The sequence below is a fragment of the Melospiza georgiana genome, chromosome Z (genome assembly GCF_028018845.1).
Source record: "Melospiza georgiana isolate bMelGeo1 chromosome Z, bMelGeo1.pri, whole genome shotgun sequence".
NCBI classification, from domain to species: domain Eukaryota; kingdom Metazoa; phylum Chordata; class Aves; order Passeriformes; family Passerellidae; genus Melospiza; species Melospiza georgiana.
Genome location: NC_080465.1, coordinates 43644200 through 43669347, shown reverse-complemented (window position 1 = coordinate 43669347; position 25148 = coordinate 43644200). Strand labels below are relative to the sequence as shown.

At 37.9% G+C, this 25148-nt stretch overlaps 1 protein-coding gene across 1 annotated transcript in view; it reads left to right on the top strand.

Moving 5' to 3' along the window:
• LHFPL2 (LHFPL tetraspan subfamily member 2) overlaps positions 1 to 25148 on the top strand; it is a 115929-nt gene that overhangs the window by 51310 nt on the left and 39471 nt on the right. The window contains exon 2 of the mRNA XM_058044079.1: positions 9228 to 9280. The gene's annotated coding sequence lies outside the window, so the exon portion shown is untranslated. The remainder of the gene's footprint in view (positions 1 to 9227; positions 9281 to 25148) is intronic.

Sequence of the window (25148 nt, the reverse complement as noted above, 5' to 3'; positions counted from 1 at the left end):
TAAACCTAGATTTTCTGTTTGTATTGCCAGAACATTTCTGAAAATATTGTTTCTCTAGTAGTGTTTTAAGTAAATTTGCTTCAGAAAAAGCTTAAGATGAAAAGAATTTAAAAGGCTTAAAAAAAATCACTGTGGTATACAAAACCACAGTTAATGTATTTTTTAGTTGCTCTTCAATTCCCACCATCCCCAGGGCTAGTTAATTCTTCCATCTGCAGATTAAATATGCCCTTTAACACTTAGCAGGCAGTGGCTTGCTTATTTCCTCTTTTCGGGTTAGCATCAGAGGAGTGGGTTTGTAAGGTCCAGGTGGCAAAGTATGCTGGATGGAAATGGCTCAGGACTTTCGGAGGTCTGCAGAAAATGCAGTGTCCTCCAGAGCTGGAAAACTGGGCAGATAGTCCTTGAGTAAGGATTTTCATTTCTATAACATGGTTTTACTGAAATGCTCAACAAAGGCATGTGTAATGTTGTTCAGAGTCTCATCTTCATTTAGTTTTACTTACACTTGGTTTGGGTTTTGGATTTTGGGTTTTGTTTTTTTACAAGACTGAAGAAGGGTTCTGGGACATCAGCTGTAGCAGATGTGACTGCAGTTTAATGTGTGATTAATGTGTAATATTTTTAGCTTTGAATTAAGGTCTTGAGTGCGTGATAGGTGTGTTTGGTGGATAAACTATGAATGGCCTAAGATCAAGATTTTGTCACTTAACAAAATCATTGCATGAATCACTGAAGTCTTTCAGGTTTAAAAAGCAGTTTTTCAATGGAAGAAGGTCACAGGTTATACCTCTGGGTGCTTTGGTTTGATAAACTACTGTTTGTGTGTATATTTTTGTTCCTTCAATGTAGATGAAAACCGCAAAGAAGGCGTGGAAGTTAGTTCGATGTAGAACATATGCATAAACAATTTTGTTTTCCTGACACCATAGAGAAGTTTGAATTTGTATTTTGAGAACTCTTAACAGCTTGTGTCTCACTAAGTTGGGCCCTAGTTCTGTGTTTGGTTGCTTTGTTAGATATCATGTCCCAAATGTAAGGAAAGCTCAAGTGTTAAAGCAGGTCTGTTTTTATTTGGAGGGAGAGAAGGATAGTGCCTTAAGCCTTTTTTTTTTTTTTTTTTTTTTTTTTAGGATGAAACCACAAAACAAATGGGTTCCTAATTCAGTCATAATGCAGCATTACTGGAAAATGCAGGAATGTTATCAGGCAATTTGGCCCATCTAATAATTGTTTCATTGATTTGTAATAGTCACATCACTGTGATGATACTCTGACTATAATTTTGGCTGGAGCAGGAGGTGTGATGTTGAAAACCAACGAAAACCGTGCAGCTGTTGCTTTAAAGAGCATGTGTGGTACAGAATAAATAAAAGAATTTGGTAATTGCTTATGACGTAATGAAACTCTGCAGTTGCCACCTCTAGACCTTCAGGAAAAGATAACCAACTTGTCTCCCTTGGCGACATTCTCTTTCACTTCTGCCAGACGACAGCTTTGTTTGTAAATTTAGGATTTTGCAGGCCAGTGTGTGGTAATCTGGGAGCAGTAATTCAAATGCTAATAAATACTCATCAAAAGTTGTTACTTATTAAGCCAGCTGACATTTAGGAAGAATGGCTTGAGCTTGCCAAGTGATTTTAGCTCCCTGCTAAGGAGCATGCCACTGGTTAGAGCATTTGATTAGCAACCGCATGTCAGGGCTCCAGGGCACTCTTGTGACTCAGCCTCCCCTGGGGCCTGCCCGTGCTCTTGCCTGGGGACCCAGAAGTGTGTTTCAGCCCAGCCTGGTGCCATCAGTCCGTGTTAGAGCTGCGTTGCCAGTGTTCCTGCTCCAGCCCCCGCTGCTGTGTTGTTGGCCTGGAGCCTGCCTGTGACTGATGGTCGCTGGGCTGCCCATGGGACCTGTTCCTCTCATCGTTTGCATGCAGGCAACAGGCAGTGCTGGCCTCACGGTGAGGCTGCTTTCTGAATCACTTCTTGTCTGGTTCTTCTCTGTGGTGGCCACCTAGAGCAGCTCTGTCACCAAAACGGAGCCAAAGAACAATTTTAGTGACTGTAGATGTACTTAGTAGAGCTAGTGCTGCAAAGCTTAGGCTGCCTCGAGTGGGTAGAGGGTTATACCGAGGAAGATCGAAGTGCTGGCTGTGGTGTAACTCATGGGGCAGCTGTGGAAGGGGGACTTGCCATTTTGCTTTGTAGTCCCTGTGATTCAGAGATGTGACTCAAGAAGGATGTTGTAAAGTGAACTTGTTAAGTGCTTTTACACTGCCTTTAAAATAAACAGTTTATGTCCTTTTATCCTCATGGGTAATGCTAAAGATGAGAACTCCCACTCACTTCAGTGAATGTGGGATCAAGCTCATGGCTGATGTTCTGTATTACAAATTTCAAATAAAGATTTATGCTTAGCTGAAACAAACTTTAGAAGCCAAAACAAATTTTACATAATAACTTTACTAAAGCCGAATTTGCATATTTTTGCTTTGGTTGGTAATGACTGGCTTGTTTAAGAAATGTGATTTGATTCATTTACCACTCAGTGTTATTGTATTAGGTAAAAGGCTAAGAGGGATCTTTCATCTGCAGTGCAGGTCTCTTAATGCTTCTGTATTTATTCTGGTTGGTATTGTGAGAATTGCTAGGATTATAAAAAATGTATTATTTGGTTTAAACATTTTAATGATGTATAAAACTATGCTGTGCTGCTTTCTTGGTAAAGGTGGTGCACTGGGAAAACTGGCATTAAGAACAGGGATCATTGTATTAGAAGTACATCTGGCTTTTATTAAGTGTAAACTTCAGGACAGGTGCATTAGGGGAAAATGTTTTTGTAGTATGAAATAAGATTTTTTCTTCTGTTCTCTTTGAAACAGCTTGTAAATTAGGCTGCTCTCTATGACTCTTTTAAATTTGCTTTAAATTACATAGAGATAGATACATAGCATGATCTAGATTGAACAAATTAGGAAGATTACAGAAAAAGGAAAACTGGATTTTTTTTCTTTTGTATGTTTGTGTGAAAGAGAAAATAATGAGCCTGAGAAGAAATGTTAAAAAATCTGTTATATATCTTTAGCTTTTATCCTCCTATGGTGTTTAGCATTCTCATTAATTTAGAAGGCGCTATTACTTGAGGGTTTTTTTTAACCTACTATCAGAGTATCCCTAAAGAGCATACTTTGTCCTTCTTGTTTTGCTGTTATTTCTGAAGGTAGCCTTATTGACGCCTATGAAATGCTACTTGTTTTTTTTTAATTTCATTTTATGTTGTTCTGCATTGATAGCAAAAGACAAAGAACCCATTGAATGCATTATTTCTATTCATAGTGACATAATTGGTCATACAAACCTTCTTGAAGTAAGCAAATATTTCTTTGATTTCAGTACTTGCTGTTATATAATACATGGAAGTATCACACAGTAGTATATCTGAAGAAAAAGCTACTTGAAAAGGATGTTTTAAGATACAGCAGATATATCTGTATTCTTTTTTTATTGTATTTGTGCTGGGTAGTCTAAGTATACCCACTTCCTACTGTGTACAAAGACAGGGTATGTGGCATGGGAATGTTATCAAATCCATTGTGTTCTCTTAGCAGTATCCAGTCTATTTGATTCTCCTGTTGGCTATAAATAAGAGAACTTTAAATCAATGGCTCAGCTTGTTACAGAGACTCTTTCTCTCTTAGTTACGCTAAGGCATTTATCTGTTGCAAATGAGAAAGGAGCTAAAAGTTAAGAATGTGGTGTTTCCAGCTTTTTTGGAGGGGTGGAGAAAATGCAATTAAACTTACATCTAGATGAGTAGAAAGGAAGAAACAGATTTTATGTGTTTTTGCCAGCTGTTCTAGAAATCTGTCTGAGCTATTGCAAAATCTGTAAGACCTCCTGAGAGAAAGAATGAAAGCATACATGTGTTTTTCTCATTTTGATTTGTTTGGGAGGATTTGGCCTTTTGCAGCATAAGGGAAGAGTCTGTGTGGTGATGGGGTAGTGGAAGGTGTGTGGAATTTCTTCTTGTTAGCTTTGTCACAAAAGTGGTGACAAAAAGGAGACTTTTAAGATATTATACTTACTTTCCTCTTTTTTCAAAGTTTTAGTATTTTTTGAGTTTTTGTGTGCACGTGAGGAAGAACACTTCTGTGCCGTTGGCAGATGGATGGCTCTGTGAAAGAGAGGCTTTTCTACAGCTTCCTCTGTGGGCTGATCCTGTCTTACCCTGACTGTAGTATTTTTTAGGGAGCTCAGACTCCAAGCAAGGAATTTTTCCTTACAAGCAGCACCTGATGGATTATTCAGACAATTAGGTGTGTTTACGTGCACTTAAAATTGATCTTGTGTTTTTTGGTACTTGAGTTTAAGTAAAACAATTTGGCACTTTTTGTTCCTGAAAATAGTCTCTGTCTCTGCTAATGCTGCTATGTTTTCATTGCTGTGCTAACTGTTTTTGAGACAGAAAAGCTGAAGAAATCACAGCTGCTTGGTCCAGTCAGTTGGTGTTTTTTGATGCTATTTCTTTTTTTTTCCTGTAGGAATATTCTATGTGCCAGGAATTCAGAGGCCATTTTAAGCTATGTTTGACTTTGCAGAGCTTCTAGTACACTTTCCTTTGTCCTCAGAAGCACACTTCGTTGGAAGTTCTGCGCCAGCTTTTCTGTTGTTAAACCATCTTCACCAAGGCCAGATTATCTCCCTTTGTAAGAGTGAACTGACTTTCTGACTCACTTTGTTTGTTTATGTAAGGGGAGGTTCTTCATATATCTTGTCCTGATGAATGTAAAATAGTGCAGGATTTGCTATTACCATGGGAAATTCTGTATTTCAATATTGCTGAATCAACCTAACCTTACTTTTGTCACCTTAATTTATTGCCTTTTGTTAGTGGGAATTCAAAACTGTTCAAGATGTATATTCCTGAAAGTGTTGGCTGAAGGTGAATAATAGCTTATTAGTGGGATCTTAGCCTGTAGACATATCCCAGGATGGTTTTGGCCTTCCTTGTTGCCAAGGCAAACTGTTGGATTGTGTTTAGACCACTTTCTGCCTGGACCCCAGCTCTATTTCAGGAAGTGTGCCCTGAGTGGCCAGTGCCCAATGTCTCCAAGGGATTTGTCCATCTCAGGTACAAGAATTTGTGTTTGTCCTTACTTAATTCCATGAAATAGGGTGGCAGAAGTTTATAGGTACATTTTTGGAATGACCAGGCTATGTTGGTCAGGTTTTTATTGCAGTGGTTAAGGATCTTTTGGAGTTCTTCCTAAGTCATACTTGATTTTAAAGTGTTATTATAAATTGCCACAGAATATACAAATAATCCTAAATGTATTTTCAGATTTTGATAGGTATACTTCATTAGTAGAATAGAGGAACAGAAAAATATGTGATTTTTTTGTGTGTTTAGTTTATGTGTCACTGCTTCACAGAATCATAAGTTCACAGGATGATAGTTTGGGTTGGAAGGGATCTCAAAGGTTTTCTGCTTCCAGCCCCCTGTTGTGGGCAGGGACATCCTCTACTAGGCCAGGTTTCTCAAAGCCCTATCTAATGTAGCTTTGGAAATTTCAGGATTGAGGCATCCACAACTTCTCCAGGCAGCCTGTGTCAATCCCTCACAGTGAATTTCTTTCTTACATCTAATCTAAGCCTGTCTTCTTTCAGTCTAAAGCCTCTCCCCCCTGTTCTATCACTACATGGTAAAAAGACACTCTCTCACTTTCTTTTAGACCCTCTTCGGGTACTGGAAGTCTGCTAGAAGGTCACAGAATCATGAAATGGATTTTGTTGGAAGGGGCCAACCATAGTGGATCCTGTGTTCCAATCTCCCTGCACAAGTAGGAATGTCCTGGAGGACATGGCACAGGATTGTGTCCAGGCAGTTCTTACATTATGTCCAATGAGGGAGACTCCACAGCCTCTCTGGGCAATCTGTTCCAGTGCTCAGTCAGCCACAGAGTAAAAAAGTTCTTCCTCGTGTTCAGTTGGAATTTTCTGTGCATCAGTGTCTGCCCATTGCCTCTTGTTCTACTACTCAGCACCTCTAAGAACAGCCAGGTCCATTGTCTGGATACCTCTCTTCAGATCCTGATAGATATTCATGAGGTCCCCTCTCACTTGTCTCTTTTCGAGGCTGAGTGAGCCCAGCTGCCTCAGCCTGTCCAGCACTCAGAGGTATTGGACACTGCCCAGATTTGTATCATCAGTGAATTTGCTGATCAGGCATCTGCCCCTTCATCCAACTCATGGATGAAGTTAAACAGTACAGCATTGAACCTGGAGGGACACTACTAGGGACAGGCCTCCAACTCGACCCTGTGACACTGATTGTAACCTTCTGGGATCTGTTGTTCAGCCAGTCCTTGCTCCACCTCACGGTCCACTCATCCAGCCCACATCCCTGAGTTTGTGTAAGGAAATCTACTGAAGTCAAAGTAGACAATATCCACTGTTCTCCCTTCATCCCTCCACAGGTGCTGGTTTCATTAAAGATGGCAATCAGGTTGGTCAAGGAGGATTTAATTGAGTGAATCCATGCTGACTATTCCTGATCACCCATGTGGATAGCCTTTCTGAATGAGATGCTCCCATCACCTTTCCAGGGATCAAGGTGAGGCTGACTGCCTGGTAGTTTCCAGGGTCCTCCTTCTTTCCCTTGTTGAACACTAGGTTGACATTCGCTTTCTTCCATTGTGAGCAGCCTTGCAGTCATGTCTGCAGCACTTGTAGATGAATCCCATCAGGACATACGAACTTGTGGATGTCAAGTTTACCTATGTGGTCTCTACCCCTATCTTCCTGGACCAAGGGAAAGTCTTCACTCCAGAATTGCCTTACCTATGTCTCCTGGGTCAGAGAACCCTGAGGGCTGGTCTTGTCAGTGAAGAATGAAGCAAAGAAGACATTCAGTGAAATGTCATCTTCTGGCTTCTCTTCATTCTCTGTTACTAGGGTCCCTCCCTCCATTTAGCAACAGGACCACAAAATTCTAATTTTTCTTTGTTATTGATATATTTGAAGAAGTCCCTCTTGTTGTCTTTGACATCAATGGCCAGATTTAATTCTAGGTGGGCCTTGGCTTTCCTTGTGTCATTTCTACTTAGTTTTAACAGCCTCCCTTTATATTCATTACAAATGGCCAGATCCTGTTTCCATCTCCTGTGTATTTCCTGCTTATTCTTGATTAATGACAGGAGTTCCTTGTTTATCTGTGCAGGTCCCTAGCCCCATTTCCCCAATTTCTTGCTTATTAGGATGCATCATTCCTGAGCTTGATGAGGTTTGCACAGGCCCCCCTCTCAAGCCTGTCGTGTTCTGTCTGGATGTCATTCCTTCCCTCTAGTGTCTTGACCACGTACAGCCCGGTGACATCACCAAGCTTGCTGAGGGTGTGCTCAGTTGCACTGTCCATGTCCCTGACAAAGATGTTAGACTTTAGTGGTTCCAAAACCAACATCTGAGGAACACCAGCCCTGGTTTCCACTTGGACCTGAGCTTTGACTGAAACTCTTTGACTGCAACCATCCAGCCTATTCTTAATCCACTGTGTGGTCCATCTGTCAAATACATGTCTTTCCAGTCTAGAGACGAGGACCATGTCAGATGTTTTTCACAAGTCCAAGTATGTGAAATGAGTGGTTCTTTCCTCATCTACAACAGTGTAATCCCATCATAGAAGGCCAGATTCATCAGGCATGATTTGCCATTTGTGAAGCCTGGCTGTCACCAGTCACCTCCTTATTTTCCATGTGCCTTAGCATAGTTTCCAGGAAGATCTTCTCCATTGTCTTGGCGGGCACAGAGGTGAGAATGACTGGCCTGTAGTCTTATTCTTCTACCCCCTTTTTTTTTAATTGGAGGTTACAATTCCCTTTTTTCACCAGACTGCCACAACTTCTCAAATGTGGTGGATAGTGTCCTGTTTACTCAGAATGTATCTCATCAGGTCCCGTGGACTTCTGCACCATTAGGTTCCATGGACATGTGCACCTTCAGTTCCTGAGGATGGTTGCAAACCTGATCTTGTCCTACAGTCCTTGTCGTACAGTGTGTGGTTTCTCTCTCAGCCTTTACTCAGAAGAAAAATACTCCAGTCCCCTAACCATAACCCTGCAGTCTACAACTTCCTCACAAGCTGAAATGGATAAGTGTTGTTATCTTTGCTGAGCAGTGGTATGACATGGGAAACCAGCATGAAGCTGTATTTCCTGAATATCAGAAAAAAGTTCTTCACTCTGAGTGTGGCTGGACACTGGAACAAGCTCCCCAGAGACGTGGTCACAGCACCAAGCCTGACAGAGTTCAGGAAGTGTTTGAACAGTTCTCTCAGTCATGTGGAGTGATTTGGGGGATTATCCTGCACAGAGCCAGGAGCTGGACACTACTTGTGGGTTCCATCCAACTTACGATATTCTATGATCCTATGATAATCTTTGTAGTCCTTCACTGCACCCTTTCCAGTAGTTCATGTCTTTCTTAGCCTTCTGCAATTCGAGCAGCATAGCTGGAGCACTTGCCAGTGAAAACTGAGGCAAAAAAATTACAGGGTACCTCAGCTTTCTTCACGTCCTGGGTAACCACATCTCCTGTTTCCTTGCAGAGAGGCCCCACATTTTCCCATCTTGCTTTTATCACAAACATACCTGTTGAAGAAGCTTTTCTTGTTGTCCTTCATGTCTCTGGAGAGGTTTAATTCTATCAGGGCTTTAGCTTTCCTAGCCTTATCCCTGGCTTCTCAGACATTCTCTCTACATTCCTCCCAGGCTACCTGTCCTTGCTTCTGCCCTTTGGTTTATGTCTGTCTGCAAGCTCCTTGTTCATCCATGCAGGCCTGGCATTTCTGCCTGACTTCCTTCTTGTTGGGACGCATGGTCCCTGAGCTTGGAGGAGGTGATTCTTGGATATTAGTGAGTTTTCTTGGGTCTTGCTCCCAGCCAGGGCTTTGTCCTATGGATACTTCCTCAGACTGATCCCTGAAGAGTCTGAAGTCTACCCTCCTGACGTCGAGGGTTTGTGCTTTTTCTTAGTGCCTTCGTGTCTGGAGTGATGTCTAGAGTAGCTGCGTTTCTAGCCAAGCAAAAGTGGCCTTGTAGTGAAACATTACTCATGTGCACATAATCTCTTACAAGAACAATTTTTCCCATTCCAGCCGCCAATACTAATCATGAATATTGTTTTGATGTTTTTGTCTTTGTATGTTTCTAATGTTTTATATAATTTTTTTTCTGTAGGTATTGGCAGGTGTCTGAAGTGGTTGACTAAGACCTAAGGATTTGGAGCAGTGGTGAGTCAATGAAATTCTGATCATATTTTCTGTGTTTTCACATGCTGAAGTTTTACTACTGCAAAGGAAGGATGAAAGTTGTTCAGTAGTTTATACCTTCTGAATATTTTCTGCTGAGCACCAAGTTCCCGTCCAGAGCATTTAAGTAGAAATTTTAAGAAGGAGAGGAGGAGATGGTTTCATTGGCTGCTCTTGATAAATGAAGCCTCTCCTCATATCGCCCTGACTTTGAAAAAACTTTAAAGTAACAGTTCTACCTGTACTTTTTGAAATGGTAGCTTCAAAAATTATATGTTGAAATATATTAATATGATAATTTTTGAAGGTAACTTAAAAAATTATCGTAATAAAATAATGATACCTGAACTGGCTTTTCAGAATAATGTAAATTTATACGTTTAGCAATTATAAAATGAGATATCATTCTAGAATAGATCATTATAGAATATCACTCTAGAAACCTGAAGCAAGTTAATAAATTACTTATCGAATTCAGCTTACAAGACAAATTTTTTTTTTCTTTAAACTGCAGTCTTTGTTTGTAGTTTTTAACTCCACCTCTGCAAAATGTGGTATCCTTTGTAAAGTTAAATTATTTTCCCAATCCCTTATGCTTATTGCTGATTCTTTGCATTGTGTGTGCCAAATATGTATCATTTTGACTAGATAAGAGTGCAAGAAGGATCTAAGAAAGAATTTTAAAAATTTAAAATACTTTAAAAAGTGAGTTTTGTAATCTTTTCATAAATATATTATTTGCACTTCCCTGTCTCTAGGTGTAGTCTGTCAAAGAGAGTCTTATAAACATGCAGATAAAATCAGTGTTACTTGTGCTTAATGATTATATAATAGAAGAGAATCATAGAATCATTAAGATTGGAAAAGACCTCCAGGATCATTGAGTCCAACCTTCGACCAAACACCACCATATCAGCTAAGGACATGAAGCACCACATGCAGTTGTTTCATGAACACTTCCAGGGATGGTGACCACCATATCCCTGTGGAACCCATTCCAATGCTTAACCACCTTTTAAGTAAAAAAATCCTTCCTAATGTCCAACCTGAACCTTCCCTTGGTGCAGTTTGAAGCCATTTCCCCTTGTCACTGGCTGCCTGGGGAAAGAGACCAATGGAAGAAGAGTAAAATAATACTTCCAAAAAGCAACTGCATTTTCTTATCAAGAGATGGTTATTTGGAATAATGTAATGTTTCTAGTTGTCTGGTTTCCATGGCAGAGCTAACTTATGTGAAATATTTCATATTTAAGGGATTTTGTTTGATTTCAGTGCTGTTGGCAGCAAATGTTTAGAACCCATGTATTTTGTTCCATGTGCTGTTTACTTTGGTGACCAATTCAGTGAGAAGCCTTTGCCTTGATTTTTTTCTTTTTCTGCTGTAATGGCCTCTGAAAAGTATGTTTACTCTTCCTTTCAAAAATTAGCATTTAGTAACAACTTAGAAAAGGCATCTCAGTTTAGAATATTTGCATTCATGTAGGTCTATATTTACTATGTCCTCTTTATTTCTGCTAGCATTTAACTAGAAAAACTAGATAAGTGAATTTAAAGTTTTTCAGCTAGTTGTGGATAATTCTTTTTTGCCTACATTTTAATCTGCCCCTTGCTCCCATCCTCCACTGCCTGACAATTACCAGGACTAAACTGTTGTATCCATGTAATCATCAGTGCACAGACAGAATGAAAGCATTATAGTCAGTTCATAAATCTATATTCAACAAAAAATACAGATATTCTTTTCTCCAATTTTGATGCTGTTTAAGAACGAGATGCTTAAGAATTGAAGAGACTCTTATTCAAACACATCTTATTAAATGCTTTTGAATTGCTTTTTGGATAGTGTTACAGATAATATATATCTGTATATTATTATATACAGATTATATGTATTTTATATATATATATATATATATATATATATATATATATATATATATATATATATATATATATATATATATATATATATATAATAATGTGCCTCAGACCAGCTAAGGGGAGAGTCCTATGACACTTTACAGCAGAACAGAAACACAGCATGTGCATTAATAACCAAATTTAAAAAACAACTTGAGTGACTGTTAGCAGCAGCAGGTGGAAAACCAGTGTACAGGGTTAAGTGTAGTGGTGATGATAAAACTGCACAACTGATAAGATTAACAGTGAGGATCTAATATGTTTAAATGAAAATTGAAATGATAACTTTTCCTTCATAACAAAATATGTAAATAATGTTGTCTCTCTTGGGAACACAGCAAAATCAAGTTGTCTGCATTTTATTCAAAGGCATTGCATAATTTGTCTTGGGGAAACGTTTGGAAATAGTTAAGCACTTATTTGCATAAAAATCTTAAGTTGTAGCAAAATAATTAATAAGATTTTTTACTGGAAGCAATAAATAAACAACAATAAATAAGATAAAACTCTAAAGGAGTAGATTACCTTCTGCTAATCTCTTAATAAAATTATCAGTATTTTGCCTACTCTTTTGAACATTCATATAGTACCTCACTTGTGTGTGCTCCTTTTGTTGAAATATAAGTAGGATAGAAGCTTATTAATGCTTTTTTTAATAAACATAATGGTTAGACTCTGAAATTGTATTAGGCAGGAAAGCACCAGTTATTTTTGTTTTCCATATAATATTAGGCAAAAAAGTGATTTCTTAGTGCAGGGGTGCTAAGATCCTTCCAGGACCTCACATCACGGCTGATGGTAATCCACACTCCAGTGAGATGACTCAGCAAAAGTAGATTTTTCCTGCATGCTGAGTCTAGTTTAGACAGCATGCAAAACTTTAGATAATATAACAGTAAACAAAAAGCTGAAGACCAAAAAAGTCCTGTGTGTCTCTTCCTAACACAAAACTATCACAAAAAGTTTGCCCCATCCGGTGAACCCCCTGTATAGAGCCCAACAACAAAAAACAAATACCCAAAATCTGAAATCTAATTCCAAATTTCACCTCACTTCCATTTAATAGAAACAAAAATAAAATTGGAAGTCTTCTTTCCATTTTCTTTCATTTTGTCTGTCATTAGAGGGAATAAAGGACATGTTACTGATTCAGAAAAATATTACGTTTTCAAGTTTTTCGGAAGGCACTGGGAACTTTCAGGTGGAGTAAACCACATTGAACTAATAATATGCTTATGGATTAGCAAATGCAATGGTTCATTTTTGTGTTATTATTAATGGAACCTAGTGTGGTTCTTGGCATGGAGATGGCGTATCACAAGCAGTGAGTAAATAGCAATTGCTGCTACAGGAAGAGGTGTGATGTAGTGCATAGAGCTGCCTGTCCCAACTCCTGCATTTGACTTCTGCCTCTGTTATTAACCTGCTAAGTCATATTAGGAAAGGTAATGAATTTCTTACTTCTCTTGTCGACTTAGATTGCAAAACCTATTGTCCACATATTGAGGCTCTGTCCTTATCACTGTGCTTTGTTGTCCTGTGGAGTCCTTTATTTTCTATAGTATTACAATTTTTCCTCTGAGAGTTTCCCATTAGCTCTCAGAAACTCACTGTATTATATGGAATCCTGAAAACACTTGAATATTTCTTCTACAAGAAGAAAACTAGTAATGTTTTCCACAGCACGGTTTAATATTGCATCTGGTCTTGTGCAACTCAGGCTGATGCCAAAATGGATACTTCAGCCTGTTCTTTCCCTCTCTTGCATCAGCTCCCAGTCCCAAGGTGAGTTCAAGGTAAGCAGCTGATTCAGAAAAAAACCCCTAACTGCCAGTGAAGAAAAACTAAATCAGGAACCTATCAGGAACAAGCTGGCCTGGCTTGTGGGTGAGAAATTACTAGATGCAACAAAAGGGACAAAGCCACAATAAGCAGCTGGAAGTAGATGGGAAGAGTGATGCTGTTTCTTTCAGCAACAGGTAATAAATATACCAGATGAAACATAGCATGGAAGCCTAGGCTTATTAAGAGCTGCATTTTACAACCATATTTTGAACTCAACAGAAAAGTGTCTTATAATGGTTGTGACAGCCTAGCTACAGTTCTGATTATATTAGTTGCTGGTACTAGGTGTATTTTTTTCTAATACAACTTTTTTAATTGTTTTTTTTCCCTAAAGTAACAGTTATCTTTGTTATCTGCATTACAATTTCAAGCCATATTTCTGATGCCTAAATATAACCTTTCATTTTATTTTAATTTGAACTGAAGTCAATTTAACCCTGCAAATTGGGTGACAGGAGCTGCTCTTGATGTGATAGTTTCTACAGACCTTATATTCATAATTTCCCCTTTAAACTCCATCAAGAAACTTGATTCATCCTTGAAAATTACTTGTGTAATTGGAGCTGACTCTTTGAGGGGCATTTTTCACTCACTGCCCTTTCTCTGAAAAATGTGCAAAACAGATTAAATTGATTTCTTTGATCTTGCTTTCTTTGTGAGCCTCATGTACTAAGATCTTGTCTTGAAGGACCTGTCTTCCCCACTCACTGTAAGTTTCCATGAAACAAAAAAAGGGATGAACAGGACTAAGGAAGAGAGACATGAAATATTAATATGATTTTGGAAAATGGAGTGACTAACTTTAAGTGAGGAGCCTTTACACATGCTTGTGAGGACATGGATGTTTCCCGTCAGTTGCATTCATGGGCGAGGTTACTGAGTGAGTTCAGCAGCAGAAAAAGCAAGTGTGCCTCTGAGAATGCTGCAGCCCAAGAGGGACCCTGGCTCTCAAGCATCTGTGAAACTGACCTAGCCAATGATGTTGCTGAAATTTCACATCTGTTATTTCTTACTGCCCACTTCTTTGGCAACGGCCAGTCTTCATTTTTTCCATTATAGGCAGCTGCTGGAACTAGAAGGAGCTTAAGCTTATTTTTCAGATGTGCTAAATAGACTACATTTTACCTTTATTCCTTCCCCCCCACCCTCTTTCTTCTACCACATACTGCAGCTTACTGACTTGTTTCCAAAGTACAGGATCTGTGAGTTGCATGCTCAACATGTGTCTGGAGATAAGCAGATGTGTTATCTTTGTGCATGCAAATAATTCTTTTAAAAACAGGGCCATCATGATGTCTGGGAAAAGAAATATTCTTGAAGAGAAACTGTCAGTGAAATCTATATAAATTGTGACAGAACTCACCAACAGTTTCATTGAAACCTGCTTTCAACCCTGGATGACTAGACTTTATGAAGAAAGTAAGAGCAGAGAGCTCAATGGTGGAGCCAAGTACTTTATTACCAACTAGAACTGAGCTGCTTGAAATAATGAATTCCTTTTGCATTTCTTGAAGCTATCTTTCCATTTTTCTTCAATGTCCCCTGGGGGAATTCTCTTACATCCTTCTGGCCTTTATTGCTTTAAACTATTGGAGCTGTTAGATTACTTCCCAAAGCAATTAAATGGAGGAAGGTATTACAGCCTCTAAGCAAGCTGGAAAATAACCTGTTGACGGCTGTTCAAATTCGTGCATCTAAAATTGCATAATTGGAGTGTAAGAATACAATATATTTTTCCCCAATAATTTATGGAGGCAGACGATGGAAAAAGCATTCAATGATAGTTACAAAAGAGCGAAGGTTGCTGGCTGAACTTGTTACGAATGCCAGGGAATCACCAGAATTCCTTCACTGATTTTTAAATCAGCATGAGATACTGGATGTAACTTAATGGAGGACATATACTAATGTATGTAGTAAGGTATCCCTGACAGTTGAGTGCTGTGGTCTGATCATGCAGCTGCAGTTCTGCATAGGAGTAGTGCTTCCCTCAGAGCACTTGTCACAGATCCCTGCTAGGTAGTGCAGAAGGACTTGAGACAAGGCCCATATCACAGTGAGAGAATATTACCAACTTTCAGTGCCATGTAATGGATGGGAGGAGGTGAGGCAACATACCTGACCCAAAGGTGGGTCAATCTTATGCTATATACGCTTCCTAAATTACTTCAATATGCCCATGAAAAATTTAAAATAAGTGTTTTATTGTTTCTAAATATTAAATGTTATAGTTTAAAAGCCTGGTAAAATTCTATATTGCTGTAATTAAAAAAAAAAAAAACAAAACAAAAACTGCTGTACCAAATGTAGGCTGATTATTTTCTTTGGTTTTGTGCTTTTTGTATCTCTTTAAATCTGTTTTTTTCCCAAAAGCAAAATAGTTTTGTCTACTTGTAGAAGGTTGCCATAGTCCTTTACCACATTGTTTTCTAATCCACTTCTTATAGAAATCATACAGGAAGATAAATATTTTCCTAAAGATTCTTTTGGGGGTAAAATTTAATGCAGTGGACAGTGAAAAAAATTTATAATCTCCAAAGATTTATGGATTTTATTAAATGAGGGAGAAATCTTTCCCTGCAGATAATTTTTTTTCATGTATTGGAAAAGTTGAATCTGAGAAGAACAAAAAGAAATTCTATATTAGGGAGGTTGAAAACATCCATTGAAGCCCAACTAGTTTTCCAGATTGTGCTGAGCATATTTCTCTCATGAAATTGGCTACTATTGCTCATATTTCTTCCTGAAACTGTCAAATTCATTGGAAGTATGATAATAAAATACTCTTGCATGGGCATATGTAAAGACATTATATTTAGTGCAATTAAAGCATTTTTTTAAGTCTACCTCCCTGGCATTCTCATGTATAGTTGTTATTAAGTTCTTTTTATTTGTTGCTGTATTTTTTTAAATTATTGTTTTCCTGGCAGCTGGAGCAACTCTACCTCAGAGTTAATACTAGCATACTGAGACTGTCATGTAGAGGGGATGATGCTTTGTCTGCATGTTAAGTAATCTAAGTGAATCAAAAGAAAGTGGACCAGATGCCACGACTCTCACTTGGGAAGCCTTTATCCCATTTATTTTTATTTCTTTTAATCACTAATCTGTGTTATAGTTCCTTCTTATTAAAGGAAATGCATGAACAATAATAGCACACTAATCTGTGCTGCATTTCAGCAAGTAATTTCAAAAATTCATCACTTCTGTTTTAGGATGGTGCTCAACTAACAGTAATAAAATAGGAATTAGGATTAGCTGTGCAAAATCATATTTTTTAGCATGTTGTGTGGCAGTCTGAAAGACTGCTATTTTCTTTTTTCCAAATGCGTCTGGAGGCGCAGCTCAAAACATTAAACCTATGGAAAGCCTATCAGAAGTTTTGTGTGTTTAAAGGTATTTCAGTATCCTTAGAAGTAATCTGGTTATGTTGCCACACTTTTAATAATTTTACCTATTAAAGCATCAGATATCTCTACATAACCTGAGCAACCTTCTAATGTTGCCTGAGTTCAATTCAAAATGGCCAAAGTATTATATGTTTGAAGTGTATTGCAATAATCAGAGAAAAGAAATTGTTTCTTGGCTGCAGTTGTGGAATGTAGGAGTTGTCTGTAGCTGTCATGATCTAAGGAAGCACCCATAAAGTGGGAGGGGAAAAGGGTTTTCAGATACATAGATCTTCTATAATACTCTGGGAAATATACTCATGGAAATAGTACACATGAAAAAACGAGAAGTTTCTGCATTCATTTCTGAGTATCAAGTCTCAACACCTCTGTTAAAAGCATTTCTGTTTTTAAAAGTTTACTTTGTGGAGTTTTTTAAAGGTTGATGAAAATTAGAGAAGCAGATCAAAAAAGGGATGAATAGCAAGCAAAGGAGTTTAAAAATGAAAGCCAGTGGCTAGAGAACAAGGACACAAAGGTTGAAAGTTAATTCCCCATCTCCCTCAAAGTAAATAACAGTTGCTCTTCCTACACCCCAAGATGGGAAGATAGTAAACTTTCAGGTGCCCAAGTGTGAAGTGTTTAAAGTGTTAGACTGTTGCAGGAGCTTCTGAGGAACTTCTGAAGGTTGTGATGAGGTCACCTCAATTCAGTGTTGTGCCCAACTGCTTTGGGGCTTAATCCTAGGTTGGAAAGTATAGCAGAGAGCACAGAGCATATACACTTCTGAGAGGGGTTTTGTTAAATCATTTTAAAACTAGACTGTAGAAAGGAGAAGAAATAAGCTTTATTACTCTGGTACACTGCAAGAAAACCACAGGGCTTACTTGCTTTCTCAGAGTGTAAGATGTTTGTGCTTAGACATCTGCAAAACCTACTACAGAGTTTTCATTCCTTTTCTTCTGTAGGCTAATGATACTGACTATATTACAGCTCCTGCTCTGCAAGCCTTTATTCACATTGCTTAGATGTATGAAAATTCCTTTTGAGGGTGACAATCTGCTGTGAGTAAACAGAGATGTACTTAAATGTCTGGAAAAGGGACCAGGGCTGATATTGAGCTGGCTATTACTTAGTTCCATTTTCACTTCTTACAGGAAAAAAAGTTATTTCTACTTGAAATACACCGAAGTGTTTTGCATAAGTAAAGAGCTCAGTTTCTTCAGCTGTTGCACTACTTCCCTTTTGAAAAAGTATTTTGAATCTAAACAAGGATTTTGGTTCCATTCTTTTCCTTCTTATTACAGGCTAACCAAAAATTGTCAGCTTCATAATAGATCTTGCAAAAATCCTGTTTACTCTTTGAATGAGTTCTTCAATCCATCTTTGCCATGGATATAGACATCCCTTTTACTAACTTTGTTGCATTTGATGACTGGAGAAATGGGGCAGCCTTTGTCCCCATTTGTGACTGCTGTTGTGACAGAGCAGCTAATTAGTATGTTGAGCTCAGCCCACTTGCTGAGGCCATCAGCTTCATCTGAGGCTTGTTCTTTTTCTCACAGTTTAGTAACTGAATTTTGGCGAGAGCCCTTGAGTAAGATGCTGTCCATTTGTTCTGCTAACAGCCCAGCTGTGGATATATAAAATCCCCTTTCCCTGTTGCTCCTTGCAACAACAGGTTTAATTGTTAAGGGCTCGTAGGAACCAATTAGATTAACAGATGTTAAAGGGAGCCAGTTTCAGGTCTTGGTGGGAAGCCGTAATTTGAGAAGCCTTGTGTAAGGGCTTGCTAACACCTAGGTGATGAGTGTCTGGGTTTGAGGCTTTGGGTTCCATGAAAATTGCATGACTTTTCTCCTGTTTGACGAAGCCAGATGGGAATGTTTTTAAGAATAGCAGCCAGAGCACATTTTTACTTATTTTAACAAATGACAGCATGTTCTAGAAGCTCATCATTGATTTTGTTGCAAATTTCCCATACTGCATTAAGCTCTGTTGGACCCTTATGTTCATGCTTGCTTGAATATGTCTTATGGAGAGAGTTTATTGTGGGCTCTTTTTGGTTTTCCATATTAAATGGCAAGTTAGTTAAAATATGAAATATCATAACAGTTTGATGTGACAGAGGTCTGTTTGTTCGTCTACTTAATCCATTGCGGAATCAGAATTACTTCCTGCTGGGTGCAACCTGAGAGGAAGTTTTACGTGTTGCAAATGAGGGCAGGAGAAGTTTTTTTTCCTTGTTCCTCTACTGTCTTAAGTTGTTTTGGTCAGTGCTGCAATGGCAGAATCTGCTCTCAGCAATGGTTCCGATTTACAGATGTTTATGTGGATATTGAAAGGCAGTTTGTTTGTGGCTTTTCAAAAACTTAGTAAGAGTTTCAAGGCTTTTCAGAGGAGATGAATTTTGAAATATAAAACTATGTCTTCACTTGTTTTCTCAGTCACCTTCTGATTTATAAACGGTTGATTCTTACATGCCCACTTGTACCTTGAATAACATTTGAATCATTTTGAAATCATGGAAGAGAATAACAGCTTTTAGCAACCAAGGCCCAGTCAGTGTTGTTTACTTACTGATACTACTCATTAATTTTATTTGGTTGGTAGAGTGAAAAACAACCCAACCATAAGATTTAACTTCATCTATGTCCCTGCAGTTTTGGGCTTGTTCCATCTTATACATGGGTGGAATTTCATACCATTGCTATCAAAAGCTATCAAAAGCTGTCCAATAAATACTTGTTATTCTCTGTGAGGAAAAAATGGAAGTTCTTTCAATTTCTGAAATTTCTACACAGCAAAGGAGACACATTGGAATTCATGTATGTGGATCTTGTTGAGCATTCACTCAGAAATTACCATTTTGTAACTGTGTCTTGGTTTTGTATCACCAAAATTTGATACAAAATAGTCTGGCATGAGACCAAGGTTGTCGCCTGCATGCTTAGTGTCTTGATGCATATTTTTAAACTGACAGATTCCTCTCTTTCTCACCGCAGTAATGAAATTGTAAAATGTAATTATGGGCACCATGGTTGAGGCTCCTAAATGTGTGACTCAAGGAAAACACTAGATATGACTCATGATAAAATCACAAGAGCTAGAAATCATTTGAGCTCACTTGGTTTCGATAGGTATCGGCTATAGTTGCACATTTCTTTACAGGATCATGCTTGTAGGTTCAGCTAGCAGCATATTTTTGTGGTATTATCCATGCTAATAAAAAAGAAATTAATAACACTGGGAACTGTGCAGTGGTATTTTGAGGATGGAACTTTGTTTTCTGTGCGAGCTGATGAAATAATAAGTATTGATTTAAGTAATTATACCCAATGCTTCGCAAAGCATTGGGACTGTATAAGTTTGACTTAATATTTGCAAAACATAATATATTCAATAATGTGACACAGAACTTTACAGTGTGATTCATTGGAAGCTAATGTAATATAAAACATAATGTATTTAGTAACAGGATCATGTTCCAAAATAGATCCATAGAGCTGGACTTTAGATATTCCTATGAATATTTACAATCTTATCCAGCAGAAACAGGAGACAGAATAGCAGACTCTTGGGTGAAGAGAAAGTGAGACCATTTTCTGCTTGAATTTAGTCTATAGATCAGTTCTATATTCTCAGGTGTTTGTGTATGTTAGTCCCATTTGCTAACTGGCAAAGAGTGCAATGATGCAGTATCTATTGTATAGGTCCAGCAATGTGCATCATGCCTAAATCAGTGAGAATTATATGAAGTTACATATTTTGTCAGATTTTCCAACCAGGGTGGCCTAATCCACCCAATTTCTTTACACATTTTAAAAATGTTGGTGATGTTAAAACTTAGAATGGTCAACACAACTGTAAGAATCGTTATATGATCCACCTGGATTTAATACTTGAAGTGAGAAACAGCTGTGGCTTTTTCAAGAGCTATTCATGTGCTGTTTGTGTGCATGCAACTACATTTGAACAAGGAAGGGTGTATCTGTATCTGTAGTGACACAGGTACACGTCTGCCCAGTGTTCTCTGAAGGTATGTGTAAAATTCCAGTTGGCTGCAGTGAGAGCTACTACACCTTTAGTAGTGAAGTATATGTTGAAACACACCTCATGATAAAACAGTCCTCTAGAACTTCACAGAATTTCGCATGTTATTTGAAAAATCCTGCAAAAAGTTGTTCCTAGAACACTATTAAGTAGCTTTATTTCTTCTACCTCATTATATTTGAGAGGTTTTTTTTCACTTTGGGAGTCCATAAATCACAGGGTTAAAAGAGGCTCAGAGAGAAATGTTGCAGATAATAGCCATGGATATTTCAGAAGTCTGAGAAGAGGAGAGCAAGAGATAGAGAACAGTATATAAAACACTGGACCTTTTGTCATTGTGCTAATTATTTTTGGACCAAAAGCATTGTTCATCTTTGGGACATGAGTATATTAAGATGGAAAAATCCATTGAATCTTTTGTGAATGGCTGATACTCTCCTGCTTTTTAATTTATAAATAGTTTGCAACTCACAGCTTAATTTGTTTAAATTCTTTGATTTGAGGATCAAGAAAAATATCTAGTCAGACTGAACTCTCTCAGGGCATTAACAGTCTGATATTTCTATGACACAGTCTAGAACAAAGTCTGTTGAGTAAAACTTGTATCATTTGATATAAATTTCTTATAGCAGAATAGATGGTTTTGCCATGGAAAAGTTATTTTAAAAGTGATGGAATGAAGTGGTTTGATGACATGTAATGAAGTACATGCTGCAGTAAGGAATATGTTATTTTAATTAAATGAATGGACAAGTCTTTGTGATCTTATTTTTCTGATCAGCTCTTGATAAAGATCTAGACAGAGTTTTCCAGTTGCTAAAGCATTTTGCTGACTTGTGCATGATGGCTAACACAATAAGGGTTGACAGCAGCTGTACTGATTAACATACTGGCTTTATAATTTTTATAAAATTAGAGGCATTGCCCCAGATAATTATTACTACCTTTGATTTTTAAATGTTAGCATTGATGTTACTTATTACTGGATAGTATTATATCTGTTAGTTGTAGCTGAACAGAATTACCTCCTTGCTCCTTTTGAAAGGTAAATTGAACTGTGCCCCTTTGTTTCAAGGCAGAGCAGAGCATTGCAGAGCAGTTCTTGGGTAGGTGAATTGTCCTTTCTAAAGTAGAAGAGGCTAAGGGGAGCTAGAGTTTTGCAGAAGGAGAAAAGAAAATCATGAGATGCTAAATCACACAGACATTTGGTAAGTTGTATTCCTTACATTAGTGAATCAAGAGCAGATTCCAGTCCTTTCTTTGGTAAGTGGAAAGCTTTCCTACAGCTATATTCAGAGAAAAGCATTCCATACTGCTTAACTTCTGCTTCTTTTCAGCCATTGTAGGAATACACTCCAGAGTTTGCAGTGTTGTAGAAACTATAAATTATGTAGCTTCTGTCACTGCAGTATTCTACCACAGTATTTTGTTTACCCATAGCTGCCACCTTTGAAATGCAGAGTTGCTTCATACAGTTCTTTCTTTTTCTAAGATGACATTTACATTTTATAAAAATAATTAGTATTCAAGTAATGATTTTAGGTCTGAGAGACAATTTGTAGTTCTTTATCTAAAGAGAGGGTGCTACTGTACCTTTAGTGAGAGCAACCATTTTGGTTGTGTTAATGTACGACCGAAGTGGGGACAGTGAAGTTTGATCTGTAAGTTATAAGATGGTCCTCCTGAAAGTGAGTGATGGTATTGGGGTTTTTTTCTTATCCCAGGGTTAATAAGAAAACACTAGCTATTTACAAGATCTGATGTTCTCAGATTAAAAGTCTTACTGCTATCCTACTCACATTTTCAAGATGGCTTTTAGCTCAGAAAGGGAAAGAAAATAGAGATGCAGAGCAGATGGGAGGCTGATAGATAAGCTCCTATAGCAGCAGTTTGAGTGTTGGTCAATAACAAGTATATACTGTGCTTGTTTGGAAAAGGATATTGAGCCAAGACTGTTTTGAATGTCCTTTTATCAAATCTCCTTCTAACTTAGTGTTCTCCAGAACAGTTCGCAATTGTTTCAACTTGCCATTTACCAGTTGATGCTGCCTGATAACAAGCTTATGAAGAATTTTCTGTGAACTTTCTTAAAACCCGAAACTTTATGATGTCAGTATTTTTCACAGGTCTGTATTACAGACTTTGACAAAAATGGAATTGTTAGCACAAACTAGAGAGATTAGTTTTCTCTGAAACAGCAAACAAAACTGGACACAGTTCATCCAGAAGTCCTGAGTTGTGTCCTTGTTCACTCATACTAGGTAAAGATTTTGAAAGTCTTATCTGTGATTGATCTAATTAGCTCTTGTGTTGAAGGAGAGTTTGAATGATTTCTCTTCCCCATATAGACTATGTCTTTTAGCTGTAGTGCGTAAGTGTTTCTTTGTTTGTTTTGCTTTGTTTTACATACTTTTTGGTAGGGTGTTGGTTTGGGGACATTTTTTTTTCTCCCAGTGCAGAATGAAAAAAATTTCCAGGAAGGGACAAGAACTGTCCAGCAGAAAAAAAAATTGCATATTAATGCTAAAAATCACTAAAAAGTTTGAAAAAAACTTCTTGCTATGTTGGTTAGAAAACTGGGTCATCTGTATGTTTCATTACTGTAGTTTGATTTATATTGTCTAATTGCACCTAGATTTTTGGGGACTTTAGAAATGTCCATTCCATTAGGAAAAGGGGTAGTTCTTTGTTTAAAGAAAAATTTCTGGCAGGAGGTAAGAAAGTCTGTAAATACACACACCTCTTTTGTATGTGTACATCTTTGCAAAATTTTCACTGAAATATAAGTGCCTGTTTTATCATAATCAGAGGCTGTTGTGGGTTGCTGGCTGAAAACAGTTTGAGTCCTTGAATAAGATGCAGCGTACACTGAAGCTGGATTCCTCTGTACAGTCTCTTTTGTTTGGTTTTATTTTAATTTTTTTTTTAAGAAAGAGTGGCTGCACATTAATTCTTCAATAGGAGTGGGAAAATATTTGATAAATTTGATAAAGGGACTTGGCAGGGATTCATTTTATAACAAAACATGGCTTGAAAGTTTGGAGCAGTGAATCATACCTTGGTTTCTCTTTTTTGTTTAAATAACTTATTTGGGAAACAAGCTAAATGAGTTTGCTTGAGGGCAGTGTAGGAGAGGGTGGACAGAAACATTTTGTCCAAGTCTATGCTGGTGTGAATTTTCATTGGATTTTAGTGTGTTGAGTTTGTATTTCATTTATACTGTCAGACTTTATGGATAATATCTCCTCAGAGGTGATGGGCATCAATGTCAGGCCAAACCCTTAGCTTCTATTTTGGTGCGCTGATAACATATGAACAGCATGTGGAAGAGGCAATGCAGTGGCTTGACCAGTGCTGCTGAGCATCAAGGACTGTCTCTGGTACATGAAAGTGGTGATGTATGATCTGGGATCTTCTGCAGCACTTTTATTTCATATGCTGTTGTTGTGCATATTTATGTTAGGCCAGCAAATCTGTTTTGTGGTGTGCAGTTCCTCTGCAGAAATCAGAAGTAAAATTGTGAGAAGGGAGAAATTTTTAGATCAACTTATTTCTGTAAACTTCCTGGTTGATTGTATTAATTTTGGAGGAGACATCTGGAAATCCTGGCTCCAAATATGTTAAAACTCAGCAGGCAGCTATTAGTAAACATACAGAGGAACATCTGCAGCAGCTGCAGCATGACTTTCTGTGCCTCTCCTCAAGACCTAGCTTCAATGACAACTTCTCTTACAATCTATCTATTTAAGACTTTGATGTAGAAGTGAAGAGAAGCAGATGTAAGATGTGATCTCTCTGAGTTACTAGTGGGTATTATAAAACAACAGAGATGCAAGTGGCTTAGCAGCTGTTTCCAGTTAGCCATGACTTCTTGTGTAACTTGGTGGTGATGCTTTAAGTCAGGGATGGAAGAGTATGGGTTTCTCTTCCACTAATACAATGTAAATATTTGCACAGGAGAAAAACAATTACGCAGAGCATTATTCAGTAAGGTTGCGAGTCCCAAACATGGAATCATAGTGATTATCTTTGTTTAAAAAAAACCGGAAAATTTTGTAAGGCTAGATGATTACATATGCTATCTTCATGATACTTTTCAGGCCATTAATATCTTTATATTCCAGTATTTCATTCACTTGAATGCTTTCTGTTTTCAGCATGCATTCTCCCAACTTCACATGAGGTGTAACATCTTTCCTCAATTTGTCTTGTTTACCTCATTAGTTTGTCATAATTTTCCTTTGTTCTTCTAATGCCAGCCAAAATGGAGACATTTGCTTCTTTTATTTGTAGTTAAATATTATGAATCTCAACAGTGGCAGGGAAGAGCAACCAACAGGACAGGCAGGCTGAGTGACAGGGTGAGCTTCTGCAGCTGCTCCAGTCTGACAGCATTCATGCAGCGAGTTTTGCAAAAGGTCAGGTCCGCCAGTAGCAGCAGAGCTTTTGTTTGGAGGATAAGGTAGATGATTACAAAGAGCTGATACCTTTGGGTAAAGACTGAGGAAGTTTGTTGCTGATTTTCTAGAAGTTAATGCAGGATTTCTTTGAAAGAGGAGATAGAGCAGTGGTAATTTGTTTCTTCCTAGAGATGTGTGGAAAATGGGACAGATGGATATCTGTGACACAAAGCGTTAAGCGCA